Genomic DNA, 7,125 nt, shown 5'->3' with positions numbered 1-7,125 from the left:
TGGCCACTGTATGTGAGGAGGGCCTGGACAAGATGTACCCTCACTGGTCTGATCCAGCTGGGCTCTGATGATGTTCCTATGGCCTTAACTGATCTGAAACTTCCAGATGCTCAGTGTACGCAGAGGAGACCTCTGATGACCATTATTGGGGAATCTGTCAACTTCATGGTTCCATGAAGAAGAAGAAGAGTTTGGATTGATATCCCCCTTTTCTCTCCTGCAGGAGACTCAAAGGGGCTGACAATCTCCTTTGCCCCTCCCCAACAAAACACCCTGTGAGGTAGGTGGGCTGAGATGAGCTCCTCGGTGGATTAGCCCAAGGTCACCCAGCTGGCGCGGTGGGAGTGCCAGGTGCTAATCTGAATTCCCCAGAGAAGCCCCACAGCTCAGGCGGCAGAGCCGGGAATCAAACCCGGTTCCTCCAGATTAGATACACGAGCTCTTAAGCTCCTATGCCACTACTGAAGACCACCATTGGCTCTCAGAGGAGCCTCCTCTCTGGCTGTACTCGGAAGGGTGGGCTGATCAGGTGTGACGTGGAACCTTCTCTTGTGGAATCTGCTGAGACTTTACCTTTGCAGGCCGTGGCAGTATGTACAGTGATGGGGGGTTGGTTGCTTAATCAGCCGCTGGCCAGTCTGTGCCTCACTGAGAAATTAGCAGGCATGATCCATACTCTGGGATGAGTAAGCCCTCAAGAAAGCGGGAAGGTGCGGAGAGAGATTTTCAACTCCTGTTCAGTGGAGGGTAGGGTAGGCCTTCATTCCTACCTCTGTATTCAGTCTCCAAGAACGTGCCAAAATAAGCGGGGGGGGGGGGGGAGGACCTTAGAGCTGCGCTCCCCAATATGGTGCTCACCTGTCCTGGTTTCTGTGAAATGTTTTCAGAAAGTGGGCAAGGTGAGCAGAGTCTTTTGCCCAGCAAGACTTCTGATTGGCCATCGGAGACCTGATTGGCAGGGCAGATGTTTTTTTTTGTTTAATTGCTTGGGCAGCAGCTGCTATCACAGCACAAAGATTTTTCTCTCCGTAAGTGAACGTAAACTGTGGCGGCCATTTTGTGTCAGTGCCCACCATGCTGTGACAGAAGTGGCCACAGGCTCAAAAGGCTGGGGATGGCGGTTCTTATATCAAGTCTCGCCAGTACGGCCACCGGGCCACTGGAAGGGCTGATGCACTGTAGTCCATAACATCTGAGTGCCAAAGGCTCGCCACCAATGCCTAATGATGTTGGATTACACCATCATCCCCGCCAACATCATGCTGGCAGGGGATTATGAACTGTAGTCCATACCATCTGGAGGGCCGCGAATTTGACACCTGTGCCGTAGAGAGAGGAAGTAGAGAGGAAGTGGTAGGAAAAGGATTTGGGGCTCCTGGCCCTCCCCGCTCATGCCCGTTTCTGGATCTAAAACGGAGCTTGAACGAAATGGTGCATTTGGCCCTCAAGGCGCAAATTCTGGTGCCATGAAAAGCAGATGAGTGGGAAGCCGGCCAGTCTGTTGCTCCAAGGGGATATTCTCCAGCACATATCCTGGATAGTTTCCAATGGCAATTAGCCTGTTGTGTACCTTCACACCTGAGGTTTGAAGGTCTCAGGTTAGAAAACGTAAAGGGCAGGGCTGGGTACCCCACTGTGGCTCCCGCCTCGCACAGATGGAGGCTCAACCTGGCCCCATGGCTCAAACACCCATCCCAAAGGGTTTCTGCCTTCAACAATCGTTACTTCTGGTTGGGATGCTTCTAACAATGGCTGCTTCCTGTTGGCTCCAAGCAAGCTGTGCTGATTGGTCCTTGGGCACAACACGCTCTTCCATAGCCCAGTTCCTCCCAAAGAAATGGCCTTTATCCTGAAGCTGGCTTTATGCTAAAACTGTAACTTTGATCTAGTCCAGGTCAGCCCCCCACCTACTCAAACCACCAGCTGCTCTCCAGGGTCTCAGGAGGAAAGTCTCTCAGATCATGCCCTGCCTGGTCCTTTCAACTGGATCTGCCGTGGATTGAACTTAGGGGATTATGGTGGTTAATTTTACTAGATGCTACTATCGTTTCGCCAGCATGACCAATTGGCCATGCTGGTAGGGGCTGATGGGAATTGTGGTCCATAACATCTGGAGTGCCAAAGGTTCTCCACCAATTGGCCATGCTGGTAGGGGCTGATGGGAATTGTGGTCCATAACATCTGGAGTGCCAAAGGTTCTCCACCAATTGGCCATGCTGGCTGGGGCTGATGGGAATTGCAGTCCACAACATCTGGAGTGCCAAAGGTTCTCCACCAATTGGCCATGCTGGTAGGGGCTGATGGGAATTGTGGTCCATAACATCTGGAGTGCCAAAGGTTCTCCACCAATTGGCCATGCTGGCTGGGGCTGATGGGAATTGTGGAACCATAACATCTGAGTGCCAGCAGTTCGCCACCACTGGCCATGCTGGTAGGGGCTGATGGGAATTGTGGTCCATAACATCTGGAGTGCCAAAGCTACACCAATTGACCATGCTGGTAGGGGCTGATGGGAATTGTGGTCCATAACATCTGGAGTGCCAAAGGTTCGCCACCACGGGGCTGATGGGAATTGTGGTCCATAACATCTGGAGTGCCAAAGGTTCGCCACCAATTGGCCATGCTGGTCGGGGCTGATGGGAATTGTGGTCCATGAACATCTGGAGTGCCAAAGGTTCGCCACCACGGACCTAGGACCTTCCACATGTTCTGCCACTGAGCCATGCTCAAACAGGCATGAACCAAACACTCAGTCCATCTAAGTCTTGTCTACTCAGACTGGCAGCCGTTCTCCAGGGTCTAAGGCAGCCGGTCTTTCCCGTCCTCTCCTGCCTGGTCCTGTATTGCAGATGGCGGGGATTGAGCCTGGCACCTTTCGCACGCCGAGCAGATGCTCTGCTGCTGAGCCCCTCCTTCAGTGACTGATCTGCCTCTCGGCTCCACTGTCCCGTCAAGCTGGTCCCTGGTGGAGCCAGACGGCAGCATTCAAGCCCAGGTGCGCCCGGCCCAGCCTCGAAGGCGAGGCGTGGTGGAACAATTTGTGCAGAATGAATGAGCAGCCGCCAGCGGCCGGGAGGGAACTTTGCAAGCTGGTGAAAACGCTGAGCCTGCCGGGCCCCACCCAGCCAGCGCGGGTTTCCGGAGCTGCTGCATAATCTTGTTTAAGCTTTTGAATGCCCTATTTTTAGGGGCCGCTTTTAACCGGATTCAGGAACACGCCACTGGCCCTCTGCCAGGCCAGAGAGGGTGAGCTCAACTGGGGCAGGCCCACCTCCCCGCTAACTTCCTCTCGGCAAGGTTCTTGGGCCCCCGGAGGTCTGAAACAAAGATCTGAATGGTGCAGAGAGAGAGCGCCGGCCCATTGGCAGTCTGGCTAATCACTCTTTCCTCTTTTGCCCCCACAGAGAAACCCCCCCGTGAGCAAGAGACCACCTGCTTCAGCTGCGCAAGAGACCACCAGCCCCAATGCTCCTGGTCCTGTCTGCATTGGGCGAGTTTCCTTTTCGATTCCTTGTCCCTCTCCCCACCCCTGGACTACAACTCTTAAGCAAACATAACAAGGAAGTCAGTCCCGGGGTGTCTCAGAAGACTTCATAGCAATGATATTAGCATGCACAGCTTGAACTGCATTCTTGACAGTTCTTGGGAGGGTAGCATGAAATGATTGTGCCCTCAGGGGTGCGCTAGAGTGCCGTGGAACTACCCTCTGGGGTTCCTCTTCTGATCCCCTTTGACACACAGACATTACTTGCTGCCCCCTGAGCCCATGTTTGAGCACTGATATAGTCCTGCCATCCCAAGAGAGGGAATCAAGACCTTTTGGGATGGAGAGAAATCCTTGGTGGAGAGAGATATCCTGGAAGTGTCCCTGTAGCTAGAGATGTTGTCCCACCCTTTGGCTAAGAGAGGGAGTCTCTGAAGGCAAGAGAAGCCGACGCTCCTTGGGGCAGGACCCTCTTCCCCCTGCTTAGGAGAAGTTTCCCAGCTCAAAAGGACAGATCCGTGGCTTCCAGCATCCAACAAAAACTGCTCCCTGCTGTTCAAGACCTGAGAAAAAACTGTCATAAGAACAGGGAGAAGAGCCTCGCTGGATCAGACCAGTGAAGGTCCCTCTAGTCCAGCCTCCCATCTCTCACACACACACACAGCAGCCAACCACTTCCTCTGGAGGTCCAACAACAGAGCAAAGAGGCTGAGGGCTTCCATGGTAAGAACTCCTCAGAGGAGCCCTGCTGGATCTGACCAGTGAGGGTCCATCTAGTCTCAGCATCCTGCCTCACACAGTGGCCAACCAGTTCTCCTTGAGGGTCAAAAACAGGGAACAGAGGCCAAGGCCTTTCCATGGGAAGAACCTCAGAAGAACCCTGCTGGATTAGACCAGGGAGGGTGCATCAAGTCCAGCATCCTATCTGTCACAGCTGCCAACCAGTTCCTCTGAAGGTCCACCAACAAGGCATAGAGACTTCCCCTCAGAAGAACCTCAGAAGAGCCCTGCTGGATCAGACCAGTAGGGTTCATTTAGTCCAGCATCTCATCTCACACAGTGGCCCACCAGTTCTCCTTGAGGGTCAAAAACAGGGGAACAGAGGCCAAGGCCTTTCCATGGTAAGAACCCTCAAAAGAGCCCCTTGCCAGATCAGACCAGGGGAACTAGCACCCTATCAGCTGTCAGCATTGCCACCTGGCCATGCCAGTAGGGGCTGATGGGAATTGTAGTCCCTGAACATCTGAGAGCCGCGAGGTTCCCTGCAATTCCGATCTAGTCCAGCCTCCCATCTCACACAGCTGCCAACCAGTGCCTCTTCTGAGGTCCAACAACAGGGCAAAGGCTTCCATGGTAAGAGTCCTGCTGGATCAGACCAGTGAGGGATCCATCTAGTCCAGCATCCAGTTCCTCACACACAGTGGCCACCCAGTTCTCCTTGAGGGGCCAACAACAGGGCAGAGAGGCCAAGACCTTCCCCCCCCGATAAGAACCTCTCAGAGGGAGCCCTGCTGGATCTGACCAGTGAAGGTCTCTCTAGTCCAGCCTCATACAAAAATCTATACCTATATCACTGGTTGGAAGAGACCCTAAGGGCTATCCAGTCTAATCCCCAGTACAGCAGGAACACATAATCATAGTAATTCCCGGACAGATGGCCATCTGTTCGAAAACCTCCAAAGAAGGAGACTCCACCATACTCCGAGATAGTGCATTCCACTGTCTAACAGCCCTGACTGTTTTTCCTGATGTTTAGGTGGAATCTCTTGTCCTTCACCTTGAACCCATGACTCCTATCCTAGTCTCTGGAGCAGCAGTGAAAACAAGCTTTGTTCCCTACCACAAGGCAAGGCAGAACCAACCACTGACACACGTAGGCGGAGCCAACCACAGACTCCCACAGGGTTACCTATTCTTGTGATGTGGCAGCTGCAGCTGGAGCAACTTGAAATCTCCAATCAGAAGCGCCATCTGGCCCCACCTTTGTTCTAAAAACACTTCAAGCACCTCAGGAAAGGTATGGTAGCATCATGGTACGCGGCATCACGCTGAAAACCCCTGCGCTTGGCACATAGAGCAAGCTGCCTCTCAGCCACACACTGAAGAACACTGTACTATTCTGCTTCTCAAAACGGTCTCCGCTCACTGCTTCTGCCTCTAGCAACATCTATCCCAACTTTTCTCTGGCAAACCAGTTCACATGTTTGTCTGCCCTCATTTGCATATTTTTTTAACCGCATATTTTTTTTAATGGCATTATTTTTAATTTATACTCCACCTTTCTCTCCTGGAAGGAGACACATGTCTCTGTGGAGGCGGGTGGGGTTGAGAGAGTTCTGAGAGAACTGTGACTATCACATGGTCACCCAGCAGGAATGTAGAAGTTTGGATTTTTACATCCCATCTTTCTTTTTTTGTAAGGAGAGTCAAGGTGGCTTACAAGCTCCTCTCCCTTCCTTTTCCCAAAACAGACACCTTAGAAGCAAGTGGGGCTGAGGGAGTTCTGGAGAGAACTGTGATCAGCCCATGGTCAATTAGCAGGAATGTAAAAGTGTGGAAACACATCTGGTTCACCAGTTAAGCTTCCTCTGTCACTCAGGTGGAGGAGTGGGGAATCTCCAGATTAGAATCCACCTGCTTCTTAACCACTTACACCACGCTGGTTGTTCAGGCAGGAAGCCCCCTCCTCCTGTTGCTTGGCCCCTCAGCAGCACGGGGCTTTTTCCTTCCCAGTCAAGTTTCTTAGCCTCCCCGACGCGCCAGCCCTGCAGTCCAGGACTCCTTCCCCCACATCACTGGCGAGCAATACCCGACCTCTCGCCCAACGTGCGCAGTAATAGCAAGCCCACAAACGTTTCTTGCCGCTTCTTCGGGTGGATCAGACCGTGTTTATCCCTACGCATCTTTCCCCCGCAGGTTAGGATGACTCCCTGCTACGGTGTGGCTTCTTTCTCACACTCGGAGGGCAACCCAGGCTGCTCTCGACGGATTTTGGCACGGCTGGCTGAGATCTGGAGCCGCTTTGCAGGTTTTGTTGTTTCCACGAACAACGTAGGTGACTGGATGGCCCAGACTAAATCTCATCCTGTCTGATCGGAAAGCTTAATAGGGTCAGTCCGTGCGGGAGTCCTTGGATGGGAGACCACCAAAGAAGTCACTAAGCAGGAGCAGACAATGGGGGAACCACCCCTTTTCATTTCTTGTCTTGACCTGGATAGTAGCTGGTTCTCACCAAATCTCGGAAGTTAAGCAGGCGGGGTCATGGTTAGCACTTGGATGGGAGGCCACGAAGGAGCTCCAGCATGGTGCAGTGATTAGGAGCAGATGCACTCTAATCTGGAGAACCAGGTTTGATTCCTCACAGCCACTTGAGCTGTGGAAGTTGATCTGGGGAACCAGATTAGCTTGTGCACTCCAACACATGCCAGCTGGGTAACCTTGGACTAGCGTCACAGTTCTCTCAGCTCCCACCCACCTCACAGGGTGTTTGTTGTGGGAGGGGGCAGGGAAAGGAGATTGTTAGCCCCTTTGAGTCTCCTTACAGGAGAGAAAGGGGGGATAGAAATCCAAAATGACTCCTCCTCCCTCCCTCCTATTCTTTATTCTTATTCTTATTCTTATTCTTATTCTTATTCTTATTC

General features: G+C 52.7%; 1 pseudogene; it reads left to right on the top strand.

Moving 5' to 3' along the window:
* Positions 1-452: 452 nt before the first annotated feature.
* LOC125427887 overlaps positions 453-7,125 on the top strand; it is a 30,036-nt pseudogene continuing 23,363 nt past the window's right edge.

This window comes from Sphaerodactylus townsendi, linkage group LG03 (assembly GCF_021028975.2).
Source record: "Sphaerodactylus townsendi isolate TG3544 linkage group LG03, MPM_Stown_v2.3, whole genome shotgun sequence".
NCBI classification, from domain to species: domain Eukaryota; kingdom Metazoa; phylum Chordata; class Lepidosauria; order Squamata; family Sphaerodactylidae; genus Sphaerodactylus; species Sphaerodactylus townsendi.
The sequence above is the reverse complement of the archived record's forward strand: the minus strand, read 5'-3'. Positions and strand labels throughout refer to the sequence as shown.